The sequence below is a fragment of the Pongo abelii genome, chromosome 10 (genome assembly GCF_028885655.2).
Source record: "Pongo abelii isolate AG06213 chromosome 10, NHGRI_mPonAbe1-v2.0_pri, whole genome shotgun sequence".
Taxonomy (NCBI): Eukaryota; Metazoa; Chordata; class Mammalia; order Primates; family Hominidae; genus Pongo; species Pongo abelii.
In genome coordinates, this window is record NC_071995.2 from 126,009,774 (window position 1) to 126,028,459 (window position 18,686).

Consider the following 18,686-nt stretch of genomic DNA (forward strand, 5'->3'; position numbering starts at 1 on the left):
GAGAGGAGATACCTTATACAAAAATCAATTCAAGATGGATTAAAGACTTAAATGTTAGACCTAAAACCATAAAAACCCTAGAAGAAAACCTAGGTATTACCATTCAGGACATAGGCATGGGCAAGGACTTCATGTCTAAAACACCAAAAGCAATGGCAACAAAAGCCAAAATTGACAAATGGGATCTAATTAAACTAAAGAGCTTCTGCACAGCAAAGGAAACTACCATCAGAGTGAACAGGCAACCTACAAAATGGGAGAAAATTTTCACAACCTACTCATCTGACAAAGGGCTAATATCCAGAATCTACAATGAACTCCAACAAATTTACAAGAAAAAAACAAACAACCCCATCAAAAAGTGGGCGAAGGACATGAACAGACACTTCTCAAAAGAAGACATTTATGCAGCCAAAAAACACATGAAAAAATGCTCACCATCACTGGCCATCAGAGAAATGCAAATCAAAACCACAATGAGATACCATCTCACACCAGTTAGAATGGCAATCATTAAAAAGTCAGGAAACAACAGGTGCTGGAGAGGATGTGGAGAAATAGGAACACTTTTACACTGTTGGTGGGACTGTAAACTAGTTCAACCCTTGTGGAAGTCAGTGTGGCGATTCCTCAGGGATCTAGAACTAGAAATTCCATTCGACCCAGCCATCTCATTACTGGGTATATACCCAAAGGACTATAAATCATGCTACTATAAAGACACATGCACACGTATGTTTATTGCGGCACTATTCACAATAGCAAAGACTTGGAACCAACCCAAATGTCCAACAATGATAGACTGGATTAAGAAAATGTGGCACATATACACCATGGAATACTACGCAGCCATAAAAAAGGATGAGTTCATGTCCTTTGTAGGGACATGGATGAAATTGGAAATCATCATTCTCAGTAAACTATCGCAAGTACAAAAAACCAAACACCACATATTCTCACTCATAGGTGGGAACTGAACAATGAGAACACATGGACACAGAAAGGGGAACATCACACTTCGGGGACTGTTGTGAGGTCGGGGGAGGGGGGAGGGATAGCATTGGGAGATATACCTAATGCTAGATGACGAGTTAGTGGGTGCAGCGCACCAGCATGGCACATGTATACATATGTAACTTACCTGCACATTGCGCACGTGTACCATAAAACCTAAAGTATAATAATAATAATAATAATAATAATAATAAAAAGGGAGGAGGTATTACCACCAGGTGGCAGGAGCGCACCCGTGGTTATCCGCTGAACTCTCTAGCATAGCTACAGACAGAGGAAGTCCCTCACAGCACCAGCTGGTCCAGAGGCTGTGGTGTGTGGCCCATCACCCAGATAAAAAGGAGGAGAAGGGAACTCCTGGGTTAGGTGAGACTCATCTGTCCAGGTGATGTTGTCCTGCAGCCCAGTAGGGAGTCTCTGGGTCAGAGACCTCCAAAGGGCAAGAGCCATCTGGTGGGCTTTAGAGCTCCTAAGTTCGTCGTATCTATGGCTAGCAGATGTTGGATGCAGTTTGCAAAGAATACAAAGCAAGACAGCTCTAAATGGTTAAATACCATCTATGTTGGAAACAGTTGGATGTGTAAAAATTTGAATCTGGCTCTGGTATGCTTTTAAATGCTAATGTGTCCCAGCCTGCTGTGAAGATGGGCACAACCTAGGGGCCAATATCCAGACGCCATTGTAAAAAAAATGGAGGCGATTGTAAAGAAAAAACAAACAACTCCTCGATGAGATCTGTAGTTCCTAAGGTGGGGAGAAAGGGGAGATGCTACTTGCTTTATTTACTGCTTGGTGGACCCTTGAAGAGCTCAAAACAGTAAGACACCATGGATTGTGATATGAGCCCTGCCCCAGAAATATGCAGGTCTTAAGGAGGCCTCGTTACCTGTCTGGTGACAGAGCTGTCTGGGGGCTGCCCTGTGAGGAGAGCCCTGGGTGCTCAGAGTGCCCCAAACCTAAGAAGGCCGTGTGTACCTGTGCTCCAGGTGTGGCCAGGTCTAAGGAAGCTAGGTCTCTTATTGCCCAAATAGGGAGACTTTTGAAAGTGGACAGGAGAATATTAATAATTATGCCAAGACACCAGAAATTGCCTGAGACGGTTTTGGGAAAACTGGAATGGATGTCACCCTACACATGCAGCATGGAAAACCAACCTGGAGCCTTTGTGAGCGAGCATCTATGTGGGGTGGTTGGCAGGATGAATAGAAGCAGGCAAGGAATCAGGGGGCAGTAAAAGCAAATTATTCCTGAACCAGAGGAATTATCACTGGGGTCCAGCAGGGAACCATTGCGAAATATGTGAAAGTACCCATAAGAGAAAGCAGCAACCTCTACTAAGGCCAGAGAGTAAAGCCAGCTTGGGAAGTTAGTGATACCTCTAGGATCTTTACTGTCCCCTCCCGCTTTTCTCTCTTATTCAACCCCTGGAAGGTGTGAAACTGACGGACAGGCTGATGGAAGGGTGGGTGTGGGAAGAGAAGAAAGAGAGAATGGTTATCTTAATAAATGCTGAAAAACACACACCATTGACCAAAAAATGTTGAGAAATAAAAACGGTGGGTATAGACTTTAATTTTCTTTTCTTTTTTTTTTTTTTTTTTGAGGCAGAGTCTCGCTCTGTCATGCAGACTGGAGTGCAGTGGTGTGATCTTGGCTCACTGCAATCTCTGCCTCCCGGGTTCAAGCGATTCTCCTGCCTCAGCCTCCTGAGTAGCTGGGACTACAGGTGTGCGCCACCACACCTGGCTAATTTTTGTATTTTTAGTAGAGACAGGGTTTCACCATGTTGGCCTGGCTAGTCTGGAACTCCTGACCTCGTGATCTGACTGCCTTGGCCTACCGAAGTGCTGGGATTACAGGCGTGAGCCACCACGCCCAGCCATAGACTTTAATATTAAAAGCCAATAGTTTACATAATGAGGGGACCCTAGAAGGACCTCCACCAAGATCATTAACAAAGCAAGAATATGAACAAATTTCACTATTATTTCACAATGTTCTTGAGGAACTAGTTACGGCAATTAGACAAAAGGAAACAATTTGGACATAAAGACCGAGATGAAGATATAAAACTCCATAAGCAGAGAACCTGATCATACATCTAGAGGATCAATGATAAAACTAACAAAAACACTAAAGGATTTCAGCAAGAGAGCAATGTACATTAACATACAAAATCAATAGCATTTGTAGACACAAATATTCACCAGTTAGAAGATAAAATGAATCCATGGATCTCATTTATTACAGCAACAAGAAACAAACAATACATTTAAGGATAAATACACCAGAAATGTTTGAAGCCAATAAGCAGAAAAGTATAAAACTCTCCTGAAGATAAGAGGAGGTTTGAACAGCTATGTTCTTCCTTGTTCTAGGTAGGGCATCTTTACATCACTGATATTTCAATTCTCTCTGACTTAATGTATAACTTTAATGCGACCTCAATAAAAATTGTAATGAACATTTTCTTGGAGCTATACAAGCTGATATTAAAATTTATATAGCAAAAGAAATAAACCAGAATAACCAGGAAAGTCCTGAAATGCAAGTCTGGAAGGGAACTAATCATGCCAGGTACTAAACCAAAGGGGGCAGTGAGGAGCTGGCGCAGGAGCAACCTGATCAGTGGGACAGGACAGGGAGTCTCAAAATAGCCATAACTGCATATAAATATCTAGTATATGGTTACCACGGTATTCAATTCAAGGGGGCAAAATAGAGACTTTTTAATAAATGGTGTTGGAATAAATTATAGTTATTTGTTCAAAGAGTTAAAATTTTATCCATTCCTTACACCATGCACTAGATGATCCTCCAAATGGATTAGACTGAAATGGAAAGAAAAAAAGGGTGAATTCCTATATCACCTGGGTCTAGGTAAAATTTTTTCAACTATGACCAAGTTCCATAAGTAACTGAAAAATTAAAAACTTGACTCTCTCTTTCTCTCTCTCTATATATATATTTTACTTTCATGGCAAAAATAATCCATTATGAGGAACATAAAAAGGCAAATAATAAACAGGAAAAAATATTGATGATATATATTACACACTCCAGAATCATAAAGACATTTTAAATAATGAGAAAAAAAATGTAAAATGCTATAGAAAATTTTGCAAAAATGATGACTGGACAACTCAAAAAGTTATAAAAATATCTCTTAAATGTATGTAAAGTGTTTAACTTCACACATACTAGGAAAAATTAAAATAAAAATTATTCTGAGATATGCGCTACCCATCAGATTGACAAAAAGCCAAAAGCTTGACAATAGACTCTTTTGACAAGGCTGTCGTTAGGGAAAAAAAAAAAAACTCTCCAACACTGGTATCAAGAATGCAAATTACTTAACTCCAGAGAAAGAGTAATTGGCAATTTCTAATAGAACTATGCATGAATTTATGTTTTGGCCTAGAAATGCCACTTCTAGGAATTCATCCTAAAGACATGCATCTAATCATACAAAAAATACATCTGCACAGATTATGCACTGCAGCATGATTTGTGATTGCAAGATATTAGAAACTGCCTAAATATTCAAGTATGGGAGAGCAGTTGAATAAACTGGGCTATCTGCTGCAGTTGGGTATTCTGCAGCTGTAAAAAACATGCAGACTTTTTATTTTTTAATGAACTGATATAGAATGCTCTCCAGGAGATGTTATTTTAAAAAAATTTAAAAGGTAAGTGCAAAAGAGGTTATAAATTATTCAGCTTTAAAAGGAAACAGCATTATGAGAAATGCCACAACATGGCGGTAGCTTAAGGACATTATGCTAATTGACATAAGCCAGACACAAAAGGACACATATCATATGATTACGCGCATATGAGGTACCTAGAATAAGCAAATTCTTGGAGACAGAACATAGGATGGCATTTGTCAGGGGCTGGGGAGAAGGGAGGAATGGGGCGCTATTGTTTAATGAGTACAGCGTTTCAATCTGGAATGATGAAAAGGTTCTGAAAATGGATGGTGGCGATGGTGGCAAACAATGTGGATGTAGTTAATGCCACAGAACTGTACACTTAAAAATAATTAAAATGATACCTTTTGTTATGCATTGTACCACATTTAAAAAATAATAAAAAGAACATATATAGCATGCTACATTTTATGTAAGATAAAAGAATAAAATAGGAGAATACGCATATATCTGCACATATTTACAGAAATAATTACAGAAATGTATTAGGGCTCTCCAGAGAAGCAGAATCAACAGAACATATCTGGAAATACATATATATATATATATATATTTTTTTTTTTTTTGAGACAGAGTTACACTCTTGTTGTCCAAGCTGGAGTGCAATGGCATGATCTGGGCTCACCTCCATCTCCACTTCCACCTCCCGCGTTCAAGTGATTCTCCTGCCTCAGCTGCCCGAGTAGCTGGGATTACAGGTATGCGCCACCACACCAGGTTAATTTTGTATTTTAGTAGAGATAGGGTTTCTCCATGTTGGTCAGGCTGGTCTCGAACTCCAGACCTCAGGTGATCCACCCGCCTTGGCCTTCCAAAATGCTGGGATTACAGGTGTGAGCCACCGCGCCCAGCCTATATCTGGATATTTAAGAGGAGATTTATTATGGGAATTGGCTCATGCAGTTTTGGAGGTTAAGTCCCATAATATGCGTCTGAAAGCTGGAGAACCAGGGAAGCCAGAGGGGTATTTAAGTCTGAGTGAGGCTGAAGGCCTGGGAACTAGGGGAGAAGATAGTGTAACTTTCAATCTAAGCCAAAGGGCTGGGAGGCAGAAGGAGGTTGGGGTGCAGGTGTGACACATATCTGCTGATGAGAGACTCTGGTCTGAGTCTGAAGGGCCAATACTAGGAGTTCCAATGTCCAAGAATAGAATAAAGATCTTCCAACTCAAGAAGACTGAATTCATGCTTCCTCCACCTTTTTGTTCTATCTAGGCCCTCAGCGGATTGTGTAGTATCACCCCCATTGATGAGGGCAGCTTTTCTTAGTCTGCTGATTCAAATGCAAATTTCTTCTGGAAATATCTTCACACATGTAGCCAGCATAATGTTTTACCAGCTATCTGGCGAGCCCTTAGTGCAGTCAAGCTGACACATAAAATTAACCATCACAAGAAAGAATAACCCAGAAAACGAGCTGATTAACTACGAGAAGTGGAGAGAAGGAGGTAGAAGGAACATCATACATGTTCAAAAATTAAAGTTAATATTATATGTATTCAAAAGTAAAATTAAATCTATAGGAATGATGAAGGGAAAAACAACATTTCAAGCAGGCTAAAACAAATGAACCTAATTACATTTCAAATGAATACTGTCGTTAAAGGGAAACTGGGGGAAAGGGAGGGAAGGAAGAGGAGAGGAAGGAGACATAGGAATCAAACTCAGCAAAATATTAATCTGGGCAAAAGTGTACAGTTAGGATTTTTGTCCATGATTTCTTTTTGAATATTTTTATTAATCCAAAGTATTTTCCCAATTAGAAAGGTAAAAAAGAAAAAAAATTTTAAAGACCAACAACTAAAACAAAACAATGCTGCGGAGACCTGGCTTCTACTCTTGCTCTCAGCCTGGGGTTTCGCCTGGCAGCAGGGCTGCTTTGTGTTTGAAATCCTAGCAAGGCTTCTCTGATGAGACCCGCCCACATTGCTACTGCAGGAGACCTCCACTTTTAGCAATGACTGTTGTTACAGAACAATGCCTGGAGACATTTAGACTTCTAGAAATTTTGTTGTCTTTCTTTTGACAACTCAGCTCTCACTCTAAGAACAAGTGAGGCAAAGATTAGGAAACAAAGAAAATAAAAAGAAAGCAAGAAAAAACAATCCACATACTTTCTTGAGTTTTTGCTCCATTTCTCTGCATAGATTACGTCATTCACATGTCCAAATCAAAGTTACTTTAACTCAAAATAAATCAGTGAGTGATTTATGATTTTTTTTTGCATATGGAAAGAAACAAAGCAATGTTTTTCCAAAATATGTCTTGTTTTCACTTTGTTCCACAATGCATTATGGTAATATTGCAATATGTCTTAAGATAATACCTACATTTTGAGCACCTATTTTGAAAACTTTATGTCACTTAATCTTCAGAATCACCCTATACTTTATGTATTAGTATTGTTGTCCCATTTTATAGATAAAGAAATGGAAGCTAAAATACACCAACTACTTGTTCAAGGTCAAAAGCAAAACCAGGAGTGTCTCATTTGGAAGACTACACCTTCATCTACTGCACGATTTTCCCTTCCAACCATTTTAGTTAAAAGAAAAGAGCAATGTCTCACTAACTCAAACCAGTTTCCACTTCTATGGTACATTCTAGTTCTCTTGATTTGGGACATTCTGCATTTTTATGTAGATTTTGGTTCACAGAGTTGCTCCCAAATAAAATTTTAAAATATTAACATTGTTAGTTAAACAGAATGAGATTAAAAGTGGATATAGAGTTTCACTGATGGAGAAAACAATGTTTATTATTGTAGGCTTCTATTTTCTACTTCTTTCTTTCTGCCAGTGTGTGAATGCGTGGAGACACACACACACACACACACACACACACACACACACACAAGTTGACCAATGTCATTTAGGCTCCTTCCTTCCACAAAGATCATACTGTTAAAATCAGAACTGAAGGTTTGCATGAGCACAATTTCAAACTGACTGAAAATAATGGGCTCCTTTGCACACCCATTAAATAAGAGCAAATATATGAAAACAGAGTGTCTTGAATTTTTTAGGTGCTGGATAATTGTGAGTTGACCCCTATGATCTTCTCCTGATAGTTTCTCTACTTGGATGATGGTCAAGTTCTGATAATATTCTGATGACAGAAGAATAGGTTTTGAGCCTGCAAATTCACCCACCCACATTGCCCCTCTCATCTACAGGAATCTTCCATGCTTTTTCCAAAATTGTGTCCCAAATAAAGAACAGCAAAAAAAAAAAAAAGTGTTTGCTATTTATTTTGTTTTTTGTTTGTAAGGACATCCAAATATTTCATCCAGGAATCATAATCACCATCAGTGCAATTAGGTATATATTTAAGCTTCTGGCTGTGATAAATGACATCTGAGGTCATTTCAAGATGAGTCATCCCAAGTCGCCTGCAAATACAAATCTCAAGGTGCCACCTGGAAGGGCTGTGCTGTCCAAACTGAGAGAGGTGGTATTAAAAGGCCAGCCAAGCTCCCATTTATTAATGAATCCACTCATCCGTGGATCTCCACAGGGGAATAAGTCACACAGAGCATTCCACCGGCTAGGCTGCTCAGCCACAAGAACGTTTTACTTAGAATTCTGGATGCTAGGCTTTCACTGAACAGTTAGAAAATGTACCAACAGTGTCGTGTGTCTCTAATAGAGCAGAGGAGCAGCTGCTCCTCTTGGAAAGGGACCCTGGCTTTCCAGTTAACCAGTAGTCACCACTCAGTATTGTCTCACACAAGCTCACTTCACTCATTGTTGTGTGTCACCTTCCTGGCTCATGGGGGCATTTGACCTATATTTCAATGCCTTACAAAACTCTGATGAACAAACAGATTCCAGAAACACATATTTAGCACATAGTATTTGCTAGGCATTCTGAAAAATAATAAAAAAGACCCTGCTCCTACATAACAGGAAAAAAAGGTGACATATATAAATTACAGCAATAGAAGATAAAAGTCAAAAAGAATGGCGAGAGACACAAAATTATTGGAAAACATTTTTTTCACTAGAGAGGAATATTGGGAAAAGATTCATGCATGTAGTGCCATGCAAGTCAGGCTCTGAAAGATACACAGATTTGGAGATGCAAGCAGAGAGAATAGATGCACAGACTGGAGGAAACAATCATGGAAACAATGACGAGGGTTGCTCAGGAAATACTGAGATGCTGCAGCTTTCAGAGACACAGTATATGGGAGAGACTGAAGGAAGGCAAGAGGGGGAAGCTGAGTTGGAACTGATGGTGAAGATCGTGAAATGCCATGCCAGTAGGTCCAATCTTATTCCATATGCATTGGGGGAACCTTGAGCTGGGTGTGACATGATCTGAGCTCTGTCTTAGAAAGGATTTTGTGGCAGAGAGGAGAGCAATTTAAAGGGAGACACAGGTGGCCCAGAAAGAATGATTAGGAGATGATATTAGTTTCTTATCACTGCTATACAAATGACCACAACCACAGTGGCTTAAAACACATTTATTGCTCTATCATGCTGGAGGTCAGAATTCTCAAAATGAAGATGTCAGCAGGGCAGCATCCCCACCAGGGCTCTAGGAGAGAAAATCCTTTTCCTGCCTCTTCTGACTTCTAGAGGCTGCCTCCACTCCTTGGCTTGGAGTAGATTCCTCCATCTTCAAAGCCAGAAGAGTCAAATGTCTCCCCCTCTTCCTCTTTCTCCCTCTCTCTTCCTTTCACTTCTGCATCCACTGTCTTGTTTCTCATACTCCTGTCTCCTTCTTTTGATTATATTTAGTACTTGCTTGAGTAATCCATAATAATTTCTCCATCTCGAAATCCTTACCTTCAGCACACCTGCAAAGTCTCTTGTGCCAGGAGACAGGTCCCATGGATTAGGATGTAGATACTGTTGGGGGCCAAAGAGTCTGTCTACCAGAGACAAAAGCCACGGACCAGAAGGAGGCAGTGCTATCTGCAGTAAGGCAAAAACAGTACACACAGGGATGGGGCTCAGCCCCACTGCCTCCTTTCCCTCTGTTCTGTACCTAGGGGTAGACAGAGGAGATGAGGGCTCACAGTTGTGTGTGCTGTATCCAACAGGACTCTTGTTAAAAATAGCAGGAACACCACTCGAATGCCTTCAGCAAAAAGTGGTAATTAATCAACTATTAATCAGCTCACAGTTGATTAATGAATTAATCAGAATGAATCAGTTGTCACTGGGAAGACCAGGGTTAGCACATCCCTTGGTTCCTCGATTAGATTATCAGTGAGCTTATCTCCTCTCTCAGTGTGTCTTTCCTTGTATGGGCTTCATTCTCAAGCAAACCCTCTCCATTAGTGATGTTTAGGATCTGTGTATCTACACTGACACAGCTCCACCACCCCAATAGAGGTGCCACATTCTTCCCAACAATCCCAATAGAAGGCTCCTGCTGAGCCTCATTGGGTAAACTTAGGGCACGTGCCCATCTCTGACCTAATCGGTCTTATCAGCAGGAGAGAATTTACTGACTGGTCAGGTCTGTCACAAGCTCAGTCCTGAAGCAGGGAGGTGGGAAAGAATCACCCACTATTTACAGGCATTGCTTAGAGGAGAAAAGACATTCTTAGTAGAACATTATGGTGGTGTCATCAGAAAAGGAAAGGAAAGGAAGCCATAAACAGCAGATATCCACTTACTGGACAACAGAAGAAACAAAACAAGATAAAGTCCTTCCCAACGGTTCTTTTCTGGGTGCTGAATTCTAATTCTCTTCCACCTGTCTGTGCCTAAATAGAGAGGGGAGCCTCAGGCACATCAGGTGGTCTTGTGCCTGCATCCCACTGCCTTGTTTGGGATTACAGTTTCCTGTTAGCCTATTTAATTATCTCAGTTCATATGCTTTCGGCAGGAGTTTAAAATAAATTTACAACCGAGCACTTTCATTCCAGCCAAGCCACAAGGCCTGCTGACAACTCTTTAATTTAAAAAGTGTTTTCAATTTTCAAAGAGACCTGGGATTATATTAAAAAATGATCCTGCTCTTATGTCATTGCCATTACGCTGTATCATCAGACAGGTCCATAAACTTTGATTTGACGTTAAAAATGTTTGATAATGTTGGCCAGGAGCTACATTATTCATACACAAACAAATACATACTTATATCAATAAAGTATACAAATAGATTTCTTCCTCTAAATTATATTTAGTGACTTAGTAGTTGGTCCATAAGACACATTCGGTCATAAAAAAATTTTAATATTGCTGCTAAGGATGTGAGGACACGGTTAGGTCAACAATGGTGTGCCCATTAAATGACATATTATTCAGCAGTTAAAAAGCCACTTCCCAAAACTTACCAGAAAATGTTTCTGAGCTATATTTTATACTTAAAATGCTGATAAATATGAAAATATATCACAAGGCTCAAAGTTAAAATGTTGAAAAGGATTTACAATGAACATTGTTCTACCATTCCTGTCATTCGGCTCCCTAGTTCTTCGCCCAAACAATTGTTTCCTTTTTTTGTGTGTCCTAACAATGTGTTTACATAAGCAGATATATTTATATATGTGTGTATTTATGGGTACATACATTTATATATGTATGTGTATTTGTATGTTATGAAATTATATTTACATAGACAGGTAACCTTAAAACAACACATGGCTATGCACTGTGCAGGTCCACTTACAAGTGATTTTTTTTCAATAAGTATATTACAAAATGATCTGGAGATTTTCAGCAATCTGGAAAAACTCACAAACCACATCACCAATAAATAGCAAAACAAAATAAGAAAAAGTTAGGTACGTCATGAATGCATAAAATATATATAGATATTGGTCTATTTATGTGTTAATCAACTGTTGATGTTATCAGTAAGGCTTTCTGTCAACAGAAGGCTGTTGGTAGTTAGGTTTTGAAAGAGTTGAAAATTATGTGCTATTTACTGCCATGTGGGGAGTTGGTGCCTCTGACCCCTACATTGGTCAAGGGTCACCTGTATCAGTATGAGTAGTTGCATGTGTGTGCATTCTGAAACACTATGGTAATAGAAGAAAAGGAAAGTGTGGAAGAACAGATATGATAGGTTCCAATTTGTGTGAAAGAGGAAAAATCTAAATATATGTGGGTTTGTACATATAGTTGCTATTTAGAGGGACATAAAGGAATGGAATAAGAGAAAAATAATTTTAGCTGTTTACATTTTGCAATTTTTTTAAATGTCTGTTACATGCACGTATGAAAGTTTTAATGAAAAATCTATTTTTCAAGGCTTTGATATTCATGACATTTCTTCCACTTATAAACAGACAGTCTCTTTCTCTTTCCTAGAGTCTGGCTGGCCTGGAACGTGCCATGACTGTAGAATACGATAGGAGGGAGACGGTACCAGCTCCAAGCCAGCTTTTCTGATACCTGCAGCTTCTGGTTCCTCTGGAGGAGAAGTCAGCCACTAGGTAAGAAGTCAACTCACACTGAGGCCGCCATGCAGAGAGGAAGCCTAAGCCAGCCGGGTGGGGAGGCCACGTGGTGGACAACTGAGGAACCCAGTGGGCAAATTGAGACCCCAGAGATGAATCCAGCTGAGTCATCCCAGTCCTTTGTATGATTGCAGCCACGGCTCCCATTATTGTGGCTCAGAGATGATCCATATCCCCGCTCCCCTGAGCAAATTCTTATCCAAAGAATCATGAGGAACTAAAATGGTTGTTCTTTCATGTTACTATGTTTAGAGGTGGTTTGTTCCATTACAATAGACAACTGAAGCAAGCATGCAGAACCTTACTTTCCAGAAATGAAGAAGGACAGTGGAGGGTTTGTGTGGATGAGAAGCAAACACAAGTATTTCTGTCCCTTTGTGGCTGAGAAGTATTGCAGGTGCAATTTAAAAAGCCCCATGGATAAACAGCTCATGTAGGTCCAAGGCCAGGCTTTGAATGCACTACAGTTCCCTTGTTGGAAGCACCAGCCTCAAAGCGAATAAAGCAAATGTATTGATCACCCTGTATGCCACTGAGTGACATGGAAGGTTTTAACAAGAGACCATCTCCTCTACCTCACTGTGAACTGAAGAAAGACAAACCATAACTCCTTGGAACTTCATTTTCCCCTAGTATGGAGACATTCTTATCCTGGGACAACTTCACTGTCTTATTGAAAGCATCAAATAAGATAACTCTGGTTGAAAGTGTTTTATACACTGTAAAGTGTTGTACAGACCTGGTGGCTTTCTAGATCCTATTTTGAAGAAAAAACAATTATTCAGACCTTGAATTACAACAGAACTACCTAGGAGGTAGGCTGGCATAAGACCTAAGATTGTGCGTGGTGCAGAGCAACTGTCTGGGCTGACACGTTGGCTCTTCTATTTATTTTCTGCGTGGCCTGAAGAATATGACTTTATTTCTCTGTACCTTACTTTGCTTATCTATAAAATAAGGATGATAATACCCACCTTTCATCATGCCATAAAACTTACATAAGCAAATGCCTGTGAAGTGCTTCAAACAATGCCTGGCACATAGCAATTGTGCTGCTATTTTGACTATAATAATAATTTAAAGCTTTCAATATCTTTATGGTCCTCCAAACACTTTGTTCTGACAACAGAGTGGTTAAGTCATAAAATTTAAAACTTGCAGTGACCTTACTATTGATTAATCTAACCCAACCCTCTCCAGGTATCATCAATAGCCTCATCAATCGCCCCTCATGCTTGCACATTTTCTGAAATGGGAACTCACTGTCTCCCTGGTAGCCTCTATCCTTGTTGTGGGGCTCTGATAATTTGCTTCAAGTAAGTATCCAACACTGAAGTTGCTGAGTCAGACGGCATATTTACTTACAAGCCTTTCAAGTCCAATTCCCAATGTGTCCTTAAGAAAGGTGATATTCATATACAGTACTACTCATAAAGTGCCCAATTCAACACAACCTGAAGCAAGGAGAGTTGTATTAAAGGCCACTTTCCAGTTTGATCAAGAAAACAATAACTATTCTTTCTTCCTATTTTATGTTCATTATAGAACTAATGAAACAGTATTTTTTCTCAAATGTTTACTGCCTTACTTTTTCCATTTTTACTTGCCTGTTAATGTCCTTTATCTATTTATTTGATGTATTTGCTTTTACCTTGATTAATTTATAAATTCCCTGTCTTAAGCATACTCATTCTTTGTTAAAAAGTTTGAAAATAGTTTTCCCAACATGTCATTTAAATTTTAGTTTTGATTTTGGTCTAATGTGATAAACAGATATTTTAAACTGTTTTGTAGCTAAGTTATTTTTTATGGTTTATTCTTTAGCTTGTATGATACAGAAGCCTTCCTTGCCTATACATCATATCAATATTCACTTCCCTGTTTCTCTCTGCTCATTATAGGGGATTTCATTTTGACATGACAACTAATGCATTTTGTGGCACTAAAGCCCATAAGGTTATCCTTCTCCGTTCCAAGAAGACCAGGGGGTATTTATTGGTTCACAAAGGAAGGGCAGTTAAAAGGGAAATAGGACACAGAAATATGGGAGTGTGTGTCACTGAGAAGGGTCCCTCTTTCAGCCTTCTATCTTCCCTCAACAATCCTCAGCCTTTACCTGGTATGTCCCAGGACAGAAACAAGAGTCCTGCTGTCTTTCCCAGTGAATGTCATGGAGGGGTGCCAAGGCTTCAATAATTTGTTCTAAAAATGGCTTTGGAGAAAGATGTCATGATGTGTTTTTAGCTAGTTGCACCTGAGACAGCTACAGACTTTAATCTCATCAAGTGCAGTGACTGGAGCAGCCAAACATTTTTCATAAGAAAAATGGGCAAGAAATGACTGCAAGAAAGCCCAGGAGGTAGATGCTTTCTCATCAAGGCAAAGACTGAATCCTCAGCACTGTCTAAGCTGTCACATAATATATAGACATAAGTCCTGGACCATTACCAGAGAGAGACACAGAGATGACTGAGAAAACTTAAAATTAAAAAAAAGATTAAAAGAGCCCCATCAGGTCAACACCTAGATGTCAGCCTTGTGAGACTGAACAGAGAACCTGGTCATGTCTGCCTGGACTTCTGGCCCCCAGAACCATGAGCTCATAAATTGTAAGCCTCTAAATTTATGGTAAGATTTTAGGCAGTATAGAAAACTAATATGTAAGTTATTTTATAATGGCTTGACAAGTTGAGGAAGCATTTGCTGTACATCTCACGTGAGCTACTTTAGTAGAGCAATACACAGCACTGTCTGATCTCTCTCTCTCTTTCTCTTTTTCAAACACACACACACACACATAATTGATGCAATGCATGTGTGATGTAACTCCATTATAGGAAAAGAAGGTCTACCTATTTAGAAGCAAGCCCACCTAGAATCCAGATGTTGATTTTTAATACCATTCTCCTATGAAAAGAACCACAGTTTCCTGGGAAAATGACTGATTCTAGGACTGAGACAGAGAATACATAAAATGACGCTGGAGTGTCTTGTTGTGCCAGAAAGTAAGAAAGTGCTCAAAAGAAAAAAAAATCATTGTTGGGGGTATACAAAGGTACAAACTGAAAGCGTTCTCAGCAGCCAATGCTAGACAAATTCATGCAACAAAATAAATAAAATATTTTTGGGTAACCAAAGTACAAATAAAACATTCATGAGACATCTTGACATAAATACTTAAATCAATCAATAGAGGAGAAGAAACAAGTCTCTTGTGCAGAATAATTTCAAGTAATTTATGTAGATTTTCTGCCCTCAAGGAGGTTCAGCATAACTCATCAGTCCTTCAGTGAGGACTGGACCTAAATAACCATAGCCATGGTGACATGTCAGGACAGTTAGTTCTTTTTCAGCCTCATTTGGCAAGAGCCCAAATTGTTCTCATCTGTTTCCCATAGCTTTATGGAGTAAAAAAATAAAATTCTAAATATGAGTTTTTTCTCTTCCATCACTATTAGCATTACTAGTACATACCCTATATGCAATGCTTCAAAGAGGGTTTTTCCCTGGAGCTTCTGTGGTAGGGAATTTCATTCTCACCATTTTACAATCCAGGAAAGTAAGGTGGGGTTAGAGATACTCGTTGCAAGGTAACTCAGATATTAAGTAGTTGATTTGTGGTTTTCTGGTGGAGGGAAGACCCACCTGTCCCCAGTCCCTCCACACATCAGTTAGGATGCTGAGACCAGTGTTGAGATTGTTGATCCAAAAATGCACCTAAAATGTATGTAACGGTTTATTAGTTACAAAATGGGACTTTTGGGGGACAGCAGGATTGTTCCTGGTACCAACAGAGCCCATGGCTTGAGTGGAGCAGAGGGTGGGGGATAGAGGGAGGGCAGCCTTGCCTCTGATTGCTAATGGGAGGCAGGCTGGGGTGGGCTCCAGTGCACAGGTCCTGGCTTGCATGGCTCAACTCCCTATAGTGCTGAAGAAGGTGATGCTGGACTTTCTTACCAGGGCAGGTGAGGGTGGGGGCTTGAAAGGGGTCAGGAGCCAACCATTAAAAATGGTGTCAGACTCTGCATCACAGCAGTGATGTAGAATATTAAACTCAGCTCTCAGGACACTGAAACCACTAGGGGGTTTCTACCCCACAGCAGCTGCCATATACAACACAGTCATGGAGATGCACACAGACCACATGCAGGCAATGGCTTGCACTTTGAATATCACTCACCACTGTGAGTCCTGGGCTGCATCACTCCTCACTGGTGAGCCTGTCTCCTAGGCACTCTGGGGATGATCAAAGTGCCTATATTGTAGGACTGTCCTGAGAAGTAAATGAGACAAAATAAGAGAGATGCTTAACTTAGAGCCTGCTGTGTTGTAAATGCATAAACATGGAACTCGGTTGATCATCATTCACTCAACAGCATCGGTCTATCTTCCTGCCCACAGGGTTCTGCATCCAACCTCGGGCAAAGGTGCAAGTCATGGGGGTTTCCCAGTGAGTAGAATGGCCTGGTGGGCGTGTCATCTCTACTTCTCCATGGCTGGGGAATGTGGATGAGCAATTTGCTTAGCAGGACTTTACTGAACACTTTGTGTTTTTGTTTTGTTTTGTTTTGTTTTTGTAATTGTGTGCGCCAGGCACTGTTCTAGGTGACACAGACATAGCATGAAACAAGATAGGCAAGATTCCTGCCTTGTGCAGTGTACATCCCACTGGGACGAGTCAGTGATGCCCATATTCACAAATAAATAAGCAAGGTGGCTTAGAACAATATCAGTTTGCTGTCTTATACTTTTAGAGGTCAGAGTCTAGAAATTAGTCTGTGTGGCTGAAATCAAGCTATCAGCAGGGCTGTGTTCCTGTTGGAGGCTCCAGGGGAGCATCTACTCCTGGCTCTGTGTTCCTGTCGGAGGCTCCAGGGGAGCATCTACTCCTGGCTCTGTGTTCCTGTCGGAGGCTCCAGGGGAGAGCGTACTCCTGGCTGTGTTTTCCAGTTTCCAGAGGCCATCTGCAGTCCTTTCCTTAGGTTCCTCTGCTAGCACTCCTGACACTCCAGCCTCTGCTGTTGTGGTCACCTCTCCTCTGACTCTGACCCTCAATCCTTCTCCTTATTAGAAAAATGATTACACAGGACTCACACAGATAATCCTGGGTAATCTCCCAATTCAAGGCACTGAATCACATCTGCAAAGTCCCTTTTACAAAATAACACGTTTAACAGCTCCAGGGACTAGCCTATGGACCTTTTTAGGAGGCCCTACTACACTTGCATATTGGAAAACTTTGTATATTAAACCTATGAAAAATGAGTTCAAATCAAAATCACACATCCAAATGGCCTACAATCACCGGGAAGATCAGACACATGGGTCAAAAGGAAGAGGCATAGCAATGGAAGTTTATATTAATTTGCTCAAACTGCCGTAACAAAGCTCCACAGACTGGGTGGCTTAAACAGCATAAATGCATTTCCTCACGGTTCTGGACGCTGGAAGTCTGAGATCAAGGTGTCTGTAGGGTGACTTTCTTCTGAAGCCTCTCTCCTTGGCTTGTAGGTGGCCATCCTCTCCCTGTGTCCTCACATAGTCTACTCGGTGTCTGTATCCTAATCTCCTTTTCTTTTCTTTTTTTTTTTTTTTTTTTTTTTTTTTTGAGATGGAGTCTCACTCTGTTGCTTGGGCTGGAGTGCAGTGGTGTGATCTTGGCTCACTACAACCTCCGCCTCCCAGGTTCAAGTGATTCTCCTGCCTCAGCTTCCAGAGTTTACAGGCACCTGTCATCACACCCAGCTATTTTTTGTGTGTGTGTGTTTTTAGTAGAGATGGGGTTTCACCACATTGGCCAGGCTGGTCTCAAACTCCTGACCTCAGGTGATCCGCTGGCTCAACCTCCCAAACTGCTAGGGTTACAGGTGTGAGCCACCATGTCTGGCCTAATCTCCATTTCTTATAAAGACACCAGTCAGATTGGATTAGGACCTGCCATAACAACCTCATTTTTATTAAATTACCACTTCTCTAAAGACCCTATCTTCAAATACAGTTATATTCTGATGCCCTGAAGGTGAGAAGTTGAACATACGTATTATGAGCACACACAATCCAGCTCATGACAGAACCCAGAGCAGCAGAGTGGGCTGCAGTGACAGGAGGAGGAACTGCTGTGTCTAATGGGGCGACAGCTCCAGCCAGGGGTCACCCCATAGAAATGTGGGCTCCTGAGACATAGTAGTTTCCTGGATTTTCAACAGAAGTCCAATGGAAGTTTTCATTTTGTTTGTTTTTATGTATGTTCTTGTTTACTGTTTAAATAAGCCATCCTGGGTTGGCAACCTGCATACCCAGACTCTCTCTTACCCCTCTGGACATGCCATGGGAGAAGGGAGGGAGCTTCTCTTCTCCTGCTTTGTCTCCCCTCCCTTCCATCCGGGTTGGTGATGAGTTGTAGAGGAGGAAGATAGAAGATGCAAGAAAGAGGCTACCTGCCTAGGACTGGCATGAGATGGTGCAGGTGCTCTCTGGGCAGGGCACGTGTTGAAAGCAGCTGTTTTTGTAAAACATCCCCATACAAAAAAAAGG

General features: G+C 40.6%; 1 long non-coding RNA gene across 1 annotated transcript in view; it reads left to right on the plus strand.

Annotated features, from left to right (window-relative positions):
• The window catches only part of LOC129049272 (uncharacterized), a 56,249-nt gene extending 42,299 nt beyond the window's left edge, over positions 1-13,950 (plus strand). Inside the window, exons 2-3 of the long non-coding RNA XR_008512246.2 lie at positions 5,301-5,425; positions 12,004-13,950. This is a non-coding gene — a long non-coding RNA (uncharacterized LOC129049272). The remainder of the gene's footprint in view (positions 1-5,300; positions 5,426-12,003) is intronic.
• Positions 13,951-18,686: the final 4,736 nt, after the last annotated feature.